Below are 14,303 nucleotides of genomic sequence, written 5' to 3' on the forward strand. Positions count from 1 at the left end.
CGAGTTCCAATGGTCTGTTCGTTGTTTGCCCGATGATACGATTTGATAAGTGCCAATTTCTTCGGTGTGATCTATAGTTGTGAATATCTATAGGTAAGTTTAAACTCAAATGAAGCCATTTTGAATCTGGATGATTCGATACCAAATCCAAACAAAACTTCACAGGTAAACTGAGTCCAAAGTCACGGCAACGTGTGTTTTTTATTGGATTTATCAATAAGATTTATATGTTGGTTTCGATACATGACGGTTTTATATATCTACTTTATGAAATGTATTCCGCAATATTGCCTGTAAATTTAACTTTTTACCACACGTGTTAGACGTAAATGAATATCAAATAAAATGGATGTGAAAATCCGATAATTATTATTTCATTGTGCGATTCGTTAAAATTATTGTATCACACTTTTTTTACAAAAGGATCTCTAATAGAATCAGAGAGATCGCAGCAAACTGCGACCGCGAGTGAATGTAAAAAGATTTCGCTTGTGATTTTTTGTGTCAATTCGCAATTTTTTGTAGTTTCTCGTGCTTAAGTGCCAGAGAACTTAAAGAGAATTACAATCCCCATTTTATTCGTTGTTGTGCGTGGATTATTTTCGTTTATCACTGTTTTCGGACCGTCCATCTGCAGAGAAAAAGTGTAGTTATGAATATTGTTATGCAGTTTGGAATAAAAGCTGCAAACTAAAGGCAAGTGAGGAAAGACGTGACCTGGAAACTGCAATCATAAATGTGTGAAGATTAGTGTACACTGTGCCAGACATGATCCAGTAAAATTATAAAAAAAAAAATATATGATGATTCCTGAAAGCAGCCATTTCATCCGGTGGCGGAGCGCTTCCTCGAAAGTGGTCACAATCACCAAGGAAACGATGTGATTGTCTATGTACGAGTGGTGAAAAAAAGTAACGGAATGCTTTGTGCGCTGAATGCTGACTCGATATATAAGATAAGTGCATTGTGTTTATATTTACAAAAACATTTATACTATAATTTCGCTCAGTGGTTGAGTGATTCTTTTTCGAAACTCGAGTAGATTTTTCATATCTTCCGTGAAATATTAAAATAAGCTAGTTTTATAGAATCTTTTCTAATATTTTCAACATTTGAATAATTTAAACTTTCACATAGTTTTGTGTGTATTTCGTTAAGCTTCATTTTTGAGATTTTTCTAGCTTTTGAACAATTATTGATTTTTGAGTGACTATTTCGAAGTTTTGTCAATCGGGATTACATGAAAGCACGACTGTATAACTAAGTGTGTATGTTTCACTTTTTCGATTTCTCTAGCATTTGGGCAGATGGTTTATATACTATGTTCCAGTTATGACTAGTTCGGCATTTTGTTAATAAACTCAATACTATATACCGGACAATTTGGATATCTGCGTTTTTAAATAATTAAGGCTTTGTATGCATGAAACTTTGCCAATTTTTCTATTCAATAGGTAACATTCGCATCGAAATGTCGTGTCCCCGAGCGTCTGCGTCGGTAGAAGGGAAATTAGCGGTCGTGTGCAATGTTTCGGTGAAAACCGCGTTTCCGGCTTGGAAGAGTTTTGCTCATATGAACGTTTTCGAAATGAAGTGATTTCGCGGCCTACCCAGATACTTGTTTATGTCTCACGGTGACCATTTAGCCGAAAATTTCGTTCGGTAGATAAATATCGTGACTAATGAAAACGCGATGTATACTTTCCAAAGAATCACGTCAGCCGACGTATACTCGGGATTGACAAATAGCTGGTTGCTACGAGTGGCAAAGGCTGCTTTGCGCGCGTCGTACGCAGAGGATCGTGGTGTTTGGCAAGAAAGATACTCATAGTTCGTTTCCGTAATAAGCGCGCAACATTTTTATATTACTTTTTTCAGGTGTGATTTTCGCGGGATCGTTTTTTTTTTAAAGCAGACGAAGTGAATACGAGAGACGTCGTTAGTCGTTCTGTTAGATAGAAAATATCCGGTTGACCGAACCCCTAGAGACTCCGCGTTTATACCTTTAATGAGGCCGTATTATCTTCAAATAGATCATCAACGCGCAATAGCTTTCGGTATAAAGAGGATCACCCTACGAGGAGATATCCAATCATTTGAAGTTGTCTCAATTCGGTCGAAGATCCAGTATCCTTGCGTACGATTTATTGTTGCGGTGTTACATTGTCAAACTGAATAAGTTCGAATTGCATTATGAAAAACGTGGCGCGACACTTGTTCTAAAGAACCCGACGCTCGAAATCAGTGCATCGTTTACCAAAACGAACCCTGCTGTATACCTTGCCCTTTCTCCAACATCCCAGTGGTTTCTCGTGGAAGAGCAGAGGTGTTCTCGGCTTCCATAAAGCGAGTATCACGTCAACATTTTCCTATACAAACTCCTTCTTTGACCTGCATTCGGATGCGGCCGGCGCCGATATTGCCTAATAAACAGATTAAGATCACCAGTTTTTACACATTGAGGATGCATGTTAGTCCCAAGCATCATCTATTGGTTCTCTGTGTAATTACTGCTGATCTGGCAATAACGGAGTAGCAACCGCGGGCGGTCAAACATGCTCATGCTCATGCTCAAAAGGATCTCTAATAGAATCAATTATAATTAAGAGATCTTTTGGTACGGTAAATTCATTGGACAAATTTAATAAAGAATATATGTCGACTTGTTTCAGTGTATGATCACGACAGTAAGGCCGATGAAAGAATGAAAGAGAGATGGTGCGAAGCACTTTTTTTCTTACGTGGGGAATAATATCAACAATGGAAACGGTTTGCTTTGTATTCAATATGCCACCTGCCTGTGAAAAAGGAGAAACGAAAAAATGCAAGTCGACGACAGCCGCAGCCGATCAGCAGGCTGTCAACAGGAACAGGACATCCTCAAATTGAGCAAACTAGGCTGTTTTGTCCGAACGAACAAAATACATGCGCAAGAATGAGCTGTCGTACGCAACACAACACCGTTTCTTCGCCTTGTTTAAGCTGTAGCTGTATGTGAGCTCTCATGAATAGCGCATGCATGAGGCTGTTAGAGTGAAGAGAGGGAAAAGTCGTCAGTCGCTCTCCAGTCATTCTTCTAAGCTTGCGTATACCACTCGACTCAGTTCGACGAGCTGAGCATTTTCTGCATGTGTGTGTGTAACGCTCTTCCAATCTCACTCGATTTTCTTAGAGATGGCTGAATCGATTTCAATGAAATCAATTGCAAATGAAAGGTCTAGTTGCCCTTTAAGACCCTATTGAATTTTATTGTAATCTGATTTCCAGTTTAGAGGTTATGTATCAAAATGTAAAAATCACGAAACATCAATATCTCAGAAACTACACAACCGATTTGAACAAAATTGGTTTCAAATGAACGGGCTACCTAAAAACCCTCAACTTTTGAATTTTATGAAGATTGAACATATGGTTCAGAAGTTATGGAAAGAAACGTGTTCTGGAGACTGTTTAATCTCATCAGTGTCATATGGAATGTCTTGTTGCCCCATAAGACCCTAATGATTTTTTTTGCGAACGGATTATTACTTTTCCTGTTATGTTTAAAAATGTGAAATCCAGCTATGATATGGAACATATTCCGAAGACTACATAAACTCACTCACTTTTCTCAGAGATGGTTGAACCGATTTCTACAAAATTAGTGTCAAGTGAAAGGTCTAGCTGCCTCATAACACCCTATTGAATTTTGCTGTAATCGGACTGTAACTTCGTCTGTAATGTATTGAAATGTGAAAATCACGAAACTTCATTATCTTAGAAACTACACAACCGATCTGAACAATATTGAATCAGATGAACGGGCTAGTGAGGGATATACTGATGAATTATGATTGAACACGTGGTTTTAAAGTTTGGCTCCCCCATACGTTCCCTTTTCATTTGATTGTAATCAAACTTAAGCAACCGTTATGTTTTAATTTGTAAAACAACGAAAGTCTATTATCTCAAGTATGACACGACTTATTTGAACATAACTAGTGTCATACAAATGCGTCATCTCTCAAACTTACAAATAACAAACTTCATAAAAATTTGATATACTGTTCAAAAGTTTTGTAAAGAAAAGAAATTCAAAGACTATTCAACACTATAGCTGCTTTGATCAATATATATGGCCTCAACATGATTTAAATGTGGTATTGTGCTATTTGAGCGTTCCCGATATCGCTCGTGATTAAATTGTTCAAAATTAAGAGTCATTTCTTATATTTCGCTATTTCTGAAGCACTAACATTACGTCGAATTTCATATTTTATACTCTCATTACAACATCAATATTTTAGAACCCAAAGAGTGAATATACCTTTTTGGATTTAAGCATTCACGTGAATCTATTTTTACAAATAATAAATTTGAATGAGAAAGGCTGAGTCTGACCACTAGGTGGATTAATTTGGGTTTTTTTTTGAGAAGACGAAACTTTTGAGCCCTATCACTAAACAAAATTCGAAAAATCTATTTTCATTGGCACCCTAATGCATAGGTTACGGCTGGGTATTTGTATTCAAACTCGACGTGAAGACCGCTATTGATTAGCGAAACTGTGTATCTTCCACTTAATTTCTACAAATGTTCAAATGTCTTGAGGGTGCGACCATGTGCGATCGAAAAACTAAGGACAGAAGAGAGTTTTTAAAAATTCTACTCTGAAGCAACATTGAAGAAATTACAGCGTTAGAAATCCAGCTTCGAGAGTCGCGTAGTCCGGTCAGACTAGAGATTTTATAGTCCGATTTTATTTCGGACCGAAACGGAACAGAGTTGTCCGGGCCAGGTAACGGACTGGGTTATGCTTCGGAGATGTGAAAAATTCCGGCCAAAATATAGTGAACTGAACATGAACATGAATCACAAGTAGCAATTAAGATTTGAAAAAACTACTCAATCAACAAACTCAATCTAAAAAATCAAGAAGTAAGAAATAGAAACTTCTGGAAAAATTGGTCCAATTTTACAGCCAAACTTGTTTTTCATTGTTTTAATATAATCAAACATATAAAACTGTGATTGGTTCTTTCTTAAAAATGCCACTTTAAAAAACTGACATTTTCACTCCCAGACGCTGGACTGGATATCCGAAAGGGAAGTATGCGGATCGTCAGTTTCAACTTTGACGCGAATGAGGCTGGCTCACCAAAAGATTGAATAATTTATTCTCTTTGGCATATGAGTTCGACCAAAAAATTGACTGATATCGTTAACATTTAAAAAATCACAGGAGGGTTGTGTGCAAAGCCACGACCGCAAGCTTGAAGTAGAATACTTTTACAAGAAAGATAACCCGGCTGCTTGCTCAGTCATTTTGAAATCGGCTTTGTTTCGTATATACCGCTTGTTGAGCACAGTATCAACAAATCGTAATAAACATCACATTGCTGTGCATTTGCAGCAACATCAAACCTCAGTTGCAAATTATTAATAACCATTCATTATGCTCTTCCAAAAACATTTAGTAGCCTTGAAAAAGGCCGATTGCTGTAATTGCAATTTTCATTCAATTATTGCATAAATGCTTCATGATCAGATATACCCGCTGCAACTGCTACGCTATCCGTATCCATGCCACAGTTGTGGCCGCTATATGCTACCAAAGGTATCCGCTGCCCCTGCATCAGCTGGCCCAGCAGCTATAGATGCTGAGATCCGCTGCAACTAGTGCGCTATCCATTGCTATGCCACAGCTGAGGCCGCTATCCGCTATCGCTGGTATCCACTGCACTGCAAATGCTGCTGCTGCTAAGGGATAACTGCTGTTGTCGCTGTTTAGAACTATAATGAGCGGCTTCGGCTGAAACAGGCTCTTATATAGCATATTTTAAATTGCAAGGTATATGATTCTGTCGACCGTGCTTGGGAAGCAATCATATAACGACCAATCAGAGGTCGAATTTTTAGTTTTGACAAGGCTTGACTATTTTCAATAGTACAATAGTTTTAACAATAAAATTACAATTATCTTTATTTGGGAAGAATCTTAGAAGATTTTCCAATCTATTGCTGCAAGAACGAAGGAAATCCATCGAATACTAACCGATTTATTAGCATTTGAAATTGGACATATTCTTCACTTTTTCGGTTTTAGATTTTCATTCCACATCCCTATGTAGCCGAACTTCCTGAGAGAAGTATTCTACTTCAAAATACTGGAGACTATTCAACAATGCTTATTGTTTATATTCCAGATTTTTCTTTTGGATTTTTTCACCTAATATCAATCACATACATGAGAAAATTGCGTGGTGGGGCAATGCAAACGCGTGGAGGGGCTAAGCCCCCCCTAGCCGCCCCTACGGGCCTGCCACGTGGACAGATTTTAAACGATTTTGACCCCTTCTTGCTCATATGAATTCTCAAAATTTTCTATGGACCGTGGACAATACACGTTTAGGAGAGGTACGGTTTTGCCTTACTACTTCTCCATTTGTTTGTGGCCAATACGGCGAAGTGTGGTTAAGATGAATGCCGTTGCTTTTACAATATTCTTCGAACTCCGTTGAGACAAGCTGCTTAGCATTATCGAGTGTTATTGTCCTCGGTCGACCCCATTTGATGCGCTGAATTGTTTCCAGAGCTCATTCGAATCATAGTTTTGATCTCGATGTTTCGGCTGTAATATTCGATCATCACCAGTAGATGCTCTCCTGATGGCAGTGGACCTAGGAAATCTATTGCGATATCATTCCAAGGTTTTTCCGGGAGTGATCGACGCATCATGTGTTCAGGACGGTTTGAAGGATTCACTTGTTGGCATCCGACTCAGAATCGAAACGATTGAGTTTCAAACAACCATCTTTTAATTCGCGCAGTTGGTCGAGATGTTGCCGATAACAGTATTTCAAGAGATTGATGATACGTTTCAGGCCCAAATGTAATCCACAGAAGATAGTTCTTAAATCTTTCAACAGCCCAAACAATATCCACTGCCTTTTTTTCGTTTGGTGCATACGTTTTTTTCTATCTCTGACAGGCATTTAAAGGCATAACTAATGACTCCAGGTTAAGAGTTCTTAAACTGTATCGAAACGGCTCCCAAACCAACCCCTGAGACATCTGTTACTGCTAGGGTGCGATCATTTGGATCATAGAATCCTAAGCCATCGAACTTCGAAGCGATTACCGAGGAGTTTCCGGATGCTGATGGCCTAGGATGAAGAAGAGTATGGTGTTTTTTGCTACACTTACAGCAACGGATTGCAGTCTCGGTTCACTACGATCACTACGATTACACCGGAGACAGTTATTGCATTTTTTTTTAAATTGATTACATGCAACCGCTAGTTGAACTAGCTGAGAGAGAGGCGCCAGCTGGCTTTGTTTTTATGCTCAGGAATGTCATCGTGAACCAGGCAAGAAATGTCATTGGGAACCGGCAGGCCTGATGAAATGAAATATGGAGAGTATCGTAGTCGTTGTAAATTAATCCAGCATTTATTTTTTCAAGATAATTTTTGAAATGAATATTTCTGAAAGATAAATAATTTCTGTTCTATTTTTCGCGTTGGTTTATTTGGAGTCTAATTTACTTGTAAATGTGCTCATTTTTTTGCTATGGTGATTTAAGAGTATTTACGAACGCTCTCACTTTATCAAAACCCTGCATATCAATATTTTAAAAAACGTCGCTAAACCATAAATTTAGAATAAAAATACTGTATAGTTTATTTTTAATTTACAAGTAAATATGAACTTTCACTATGTAATCAATATTTACTGTATTTCTATTTATTATTTTAAATTGATGGTGAAGTTAATATCTCTTCACTTATATTGTAAAATATGTTGGAGTTTTCTTTAGTAAAATAATATATAACCATCTCCTAACATGATGTAGAAATTGGAATAAGCCCAAAGTAAGAACAATAATAATAATGACACCCACAGTATAGATGTAAAACTCATATAGGCGTGATCTTACTAGGCAATGATGGCACAGTTGATATCGGAAACAATCTGCCTAAACTTTTATTTTTACCTTGAAGGCTATGCTTAAAAGCACTTGCATCAACCACCCAAAAACAATAACACATTGCTGGTGCCTGTCACTGTGAAATTGAAATTCTTTTGAATTCGTAACATTTATTTGCCTGAAGAGTATTGCGCTGGAGCGACACATCGACTGGATAGGTTATTATTATTTTGAGCTGGTTAACATGCGTTGCATACCTTCACTGCATTTGTCCGTTTCCAACCGCCTCTCACGTCGCTGAATTCTATCCACCGCGTTAAAAAATATTTATCAATCGAATGTCGATGAAAAAAATGTAGACAAATCCCATTGCATTCAACCTTAATTCACAGAAGATTATCAGAACTACTAAATCTTAATTGCAAGGACGGAAACTGAATCCATAAATCTACTTTCGCTACATCAAAAATATATTATAATAATCAACCGATATGACAATCATCTCAAGTTTGAACATATTTTTGAATAATAGCATCATCAAAACGAGAGACAAATGCGCACGCTAACTTGATTGAAACTATTGTGAGATATGTTTCTAACACAAAAACGAAAACGAAGTAGACGAAAACAAAATTGAACTGTCATTGAGCTGGCGCCTCTCTCTCAGGTTCAAAGTAATTGCTCAAGAAATGAGGACCGCTGCAAGTGACAACTTCTAAAACGGATTGGACATAGAAAACGGAGGAGAACACTTGTTTTTGGAAGACTGATTGCATGTCTCAAATTTAAAATATTCTTATGAAGCATCTTAGTCTTAGAAGCAAACTAAAGCTCCACAGTTCAACGATTCACACGGCAAAATGATTTTGTTCCACGACAATGCCAGGCCTCATGTTGCAAATGTCGTGAAATCTTATACTATCCGAACAAAGGTCTCTCTGTCACGTGAAACTGCTTCAAGCTTTTCACACACTTTTAGAAATCTAGTTGCAACCCGGGTTACAGTATTTTAAAAATGAATCAGGTCACTTATATTTTGATGCCAATTTTTCGGATGTGGACGGTAAACTTTGTATGAATTTTCTTCGCATCACCACAGTCCTGTCCTAGCCCAAAACTATTGATTTTCCCCTAAAGATCAATAACAATCAACCATCATCACGTAAGTAAATGATATCAACATTTTGGCTTAATACCTCGCATAACTTCCACCACTTATCCTCTGCCGTTCTCACTGCCAAAGAAATCAAAACAAATGACGCCAGAAAAAAACAAAGCAACCCTCATTTGTCTTCGCTCTCGATAGCCAGATGACTTCAGGCGATGATGAGGATTCGTAGCAACATTGCTCTGGTCAATATTCAGGCCAAAAAAAAGTAAACTAATCTTAGCTGTGTCACCGTCAACCATCCGACCTCCGTCCGTTCGACCGCCGCCGGTTTGTCCGTCTGGGCAAACCAAAAATAGAATCATCCCAGTCACGCTGCATTAAACTTTCAGACCGCGTGGTTGCATGAGATTAGCCAATATCATGGATGGCTTTAAGAAGACAAGAAGTAACTTGGAACGGAAATCGATTTTTCCTAACCTTAGCACGTCACACGGTCCCGTCAGCATGCAGCAGCAGCAGCCGTGGAAAGACATTAGTTTTGACAGGGTACGAAAATTTATTTCGCCTGCTGCGTTCGATGATTTCGTGAAGAGGAAATTGGGTGGCTGCACTCTGCGGAGCGAATCACGACCGGGGAGAAGGAGTCTCTTGGTAGAAAGTTGTAACCTTACTTACATATTGTTTAATAACAATTTTATGGCGCGCGCGAGAATGAGAGAGGTTTTTTTTTATGTTTTATTGTTCTGTACGCCCCGGAGAAGAACCTGGCCGAGTGCTCCTTTTAGCAATTTCGCGAACTGATTGCGTGGAGCCAGAATTGAAGGAATACAGGTAGCGGAATGGGAGTCTGCGCATACCAAAACTCGGCGGATCTTCCCCTCATCGGGAGGAAGGCTTTTCTGGCGGTTTAAAAAATTAAAAATTAAAATTTCTGAATGATGAATAAAAAATGAAGAATAAGGAAACAAAATTAAAGAACAATGTATAAAAAATAGGGAATCAGGGTTATGAATTTAGGAAAAGCAGTATCAAAAAAATAAATAACGAAGAATGCGAGATATGAGAAACAAGAAATGATTAACAGAAACCTTATGAAATAACAGTTTCATGTTATAGTAAATCAGCAATTCCCATCTCAGATCACTTGTTCGAACAATTCTACCTGAAATCCGTTATAAACAATTTCTATTCTTCGTTTTGTTTTGATTCGCTCTGTCCGCTGGCAGTCGCATTTGTTGATGCGCCTGCGCAGTGCGCCCCTCTCCAGGGCCTCTCCGCCAGGATTCGCTTTCCGTCGTTCACGGTGTGAATCCTGTGGTCTCGCTTTTCCACCCTGCTGCGGGCCATTGGCGATCCATCTCGCTTGCCCCCTGCAAGATGTAAACATAACACGATAACAATCGTCTTCGGATTTTCAGGACGGGCGGCCGCCTGCAGCTGTTGGACCGTATAACTTTTCTCTCCGGTTAGTTTTCCGATGACAGCTGAACAAACCGGGCGCAAAATAGGCTGCACTCGCGAACGGTCAACTCGAGCGGACGTGAATCGTACTAGGCCGAACGGAAACGGATACTTTACCTTACTGTACGGGACTGCTGCAGGTGTGCACACTGTGATTGTTTTCGCGTGAGGGAAAGCAGTGGGGGGAAAATTGAAATCAGCTGACTCTTAACAAAACGTAACAGCGTGTGACTTTTGCCGGTTCAACGGTTCCGGGATTGGCGAAATCGAAAGTGAGGTTAGTTTCCTGCCTTATCACGCAAGTTTCGGTATTCTGTGGAATGAGGGAAAGTAAGGCTTGCTACGATTCGTGTGCGGGGTGAATAATGAGGTTAATTCTATGTTTGACTTGTTGGTGTCAAAGTGACGCCAGGCTGATGATTGAAATCTAGTGGCCTACTGTTGCTGCTGCTGCTGCTGATGTTACTCTAAATGTGAACGCTGGATTGAGTGACTACTTGATAACAGTTATTTTTTTATATTTTGACTACCTGTCAAAAGCATAGTGACTACTGAAGGCTTCGTATATCGTGTATATGTGTGACAAATACTAATGAAAGTGGTCACATCAATTTAATAAATAATAATCTATCTATTAGTGAAAGTGATTGTTTTTATCGGGTCTACCATCTCGTGAAAACCAATTATCGCTGTTCTAATCCTCGTGCCAAAATTAGTCCCACAAAAAACGGCAAGCTAATCTCGCACAACAGCCTCTGACCACTAAGAAACAAATATACCGCAACAAAACAGAGACAGTTCCGGAGGTGCCCCTCCGCGAGCCTTAATTAATAACACTCATCCGTGCGTCGAGCGCACGGATGGCCGGTCAACCTGCCAACCGACCGGTTGTCACAATTCATTTTCCGCTTCCGTCGTCGCCGCGGTTCTGTGTGTGCAATGATGAACCACCAACGAAAAAATAAAAGGCAAAGCAATAGCGGAACAAAAACATAAAAAATAATAGGAAAAAAAAAAGCAAAATTGCAATGCCATTCTGCTCAACCGGATGAGGTTGCAGCATAGCTCTCCGTACGCCGGAGAGGACTTCCGGCACCACTGGTAGGTCACCTGGCCGGACGGAAAACAGTGAATCAGTCGCGAACTGTTGGTGAGGTTTTTTTTCTGGCCAGTGTAAATTAATGCCGTTGTTGAGCGGAACCGGACACCGGATTGTGCTTCTAGGGGTTGGCGTTTTTGGTTCATGACAATTAATCAAATACTGGAGGTTTTTTTGAAGGGTGTAGACTTGTTTAAACTATGACTCATAAGTGAAAAACGAACTTTTAGAAAAAAAGTGGCAACAAATAAGCGCTCGCTGTTACATCAACAACGACAAACGACTATCGCAGCAAGCGCGTTAAAATCTCTGTGGCACAAGGTCTAAAGTCTTGTGAAGACTTCACAGAAAAGTTCACACAAAACTTGGCTTTTTTTTTTAAAAAAACTGTTTGGACTAAATTTTTCAAAAAAAATTGAATACTTCAGCTTCAACATAAGAATCAGAGAATTAAAACTTTTTTTTTCTTTTAAGCTAAACACGATTAATGAAAAGGTCTTATTCGGTTTTTGATTCAGCAAAAAGCATCAAATTTAAAAACGGCTTTGTAAAAAATCTGTAGTTTCATTGAATGAAATGTTTATTGAATCAATCTCCAATAATTAGTGTTTTATATAAACGAAAATACCTTCACCGATGATTGAATTGGATAAATTGAATACACGAGGTTACAACAATATCAGATAGTTTCCAATATAGGGGTTTTCGATAGAATGAATTCGAAAAGGGACTGCGAATTTATTTGTGCATGTTTCGAAGAATTTCGTTTCATTCGACCCATAACCTTAGAAAGCATGTAAATGCTCTAGAACTATCAAAATATTTTGAATATGGATTTGATCAACACTAATAGCCCCAATGATGCCGAAAATTGAAGGGTTATCTTATCTAAGAACTAAGAAAGAATCTTTACTGATTTGTGGTATTGAAAAAATATAGTTTAGAAACAGGATCCCATTCGCTGCTAGTTTTCTCCAATCTCAAATGTGTGAAAAATTTTCTTTTGTTTACTTCTTTCCAGGAACTCTTTCATAGTTATTTCTATCCTCTCAATTCTTTTCTGTGTATCTTCAAATCTTCATAACACTAAGATTCTTTCTGTTTTTTTCACTTTTCCTTCTTGTTAAATCTGTGATTCTTTTTTTTCTGATATCTTGTTTGCTTACTTTGTATCGTTATTGATTTTTCTAGCAGCTGCTTCCTTGTGACAGATTATCACTTCAAAGTTACAGGATATAAAAAAAAAATTTGTTATGTAGAAAATCTTCAAAAACGCTGAAAAATCAATCATAAAAATCCTTTAAAAACGAAAATCTCAAGAATCTCAAATAGCTCGATTAAAAAAAAACAAAAGGTAAAAAGTGACTTGAAAAAAGCAGAAAATATCTGAGAAGATCAAACAAACAAAGAAAATGTCAAAATGTTGAAAAAGTGAAAACAGCTGATAACGTAAAAATATTTGAAATGTCAAGAGTAATAAGACACATCAAAGGTGGTCCAAAATATCAAAGAGAGTAAAAAGGGCAAAAAAGTAACCAAATGCCAAAAGAAGTTGAAAAATGTAACAGGAAGTGATAAATGTATTAAACATGTAAAAAAGGTTAAAAATATCAGTGAAAGTGAAAGACGCCAAGAAAATTAAAAAAGTGAAAGATGAAGGATGCCAAAAGAATAATAAGTGAGATATAAAAATGGAAAAGAGTCCCAAATATCAAAAAAGCTGAAAATTAAAAAAGTATCAACAAAAGATGTAACTAGCAAATATAATAGTCGAGCTCTAAAAAATTGTCAAAATGGCAAGAGAGGTCAAAAAGTCTTAGAAGATATAACCTATCATAAGTCAAAAAAAATCTGATAAAAACAAACAGCTAAAAGAGTCCAAAAAGAGTGGTTGAAAAAGAAGGTCAAAATATTCAAAACAGTTTAAAATTAGTCGAAATTGTCAAGAAAAATACCAAAAGGCCCTTCATGCAAAAATGTATCAAAACTGTCTGAAGAAATCATCAATTTAAAAACAGGATTTCAAAACTGTCAAAAAAGTAAAAAGTTCACAAAGCTTCGAGTTACCGGAAAAGTTCACAAACATTAAAAAAGGTAAAAAAGCTTAACTGTGAAATAGACAAGAAATCAAAAAAATATCAAAAAGGGGAGTTATAGCAAAAGGTATTGAATAGGTAATGTATAAACAATTAAACATGAAAATAAGTTATGCAGTGAAAAAACAAAAATGCAAAAAATGTTAGAGAGAGAAGCAAAGCAAAAGTCTTGATTGGGTTAAACATTTTAACACTATTAAAATGTCAAAAAAGGTAGAAAAACCAGTTGAGATATCAAAAATCATAAATGTTAAAATATATAAAACATATCACTTGAAGAAACAATACGACAGAAAAAAAAGTAAAAAGACACACACAGAAAAAAAAAACAAAAAAAAATAAAATTTCGCAGATGTTGAAATTGAGTTCAGATGTTAATTGAGTTCAAATTTTCTGAAAAGGCTAACAACAGTTTAAATATTCAAAAATGCCAAGAAAGGGGAAAATATCATGAATAATCACAACGCAGTAGAAAATAGTCAAAGTTAAAATGATCAAAGCTTTTACGAAAAGGTAAAAAAGGGCCGAAAAGGTTCAAACTAGTGGAATGGTAAAATGGCTAACAATGAATCTATAATGTCAATAAAGAAGAAAAATCATGCGTAGTAAACGATGGTACCTACCTAG

General features: G+C 37.4%; 1 protein-coding gene across 14 annotated transcripts in view; it reads left to right on the forward strand.

Moving 5' to 3' along the window:
- Positions 1-14,303, forward strand: part of LOC129726107 (carbonic anhydrase-related protein 10) — a 78,873-nt gene that overhangs the window by 20,545 nt on the left and 44,025 nt on the right. For 3 of the 14 annotated variants that reach the window (XM_055682767.1, XM_055682796.1, XM_055682815.1), the window contains exon 1: positions 10,470-10,811. The exons of 1 other annotated variant lie outside the window; for it this stretch is intronic. The gene's annotated coding sequence lies outside the window, so the exon portion shown is untranslated. Of the gene's footprint in view, positions 1-10,469; positions 10,852-14,303 lie in introns of those variants that run through there. 10 more of the 14 variants (XM_055682764.1, XM_055682779.1, XM_055682805.1 and 7 more) reach the window with 7 other exon arrangements.

This window comes from Wyeomyia smithii, chromosome 1 (genome assembly GCF_029784165.1).
Source record: "Wyeomyia smithii strain HCP4-BCI-WySm-NY-G18 chromosome 1, ASM2978416v1, whole genome shotgun sequence".
Lineage (NCBI taxonomy): Eukaryota > Metazoa > Arthropoda > Insecta > Diptera > Culicidae > Wyeomyia > Wyeomyia smithii.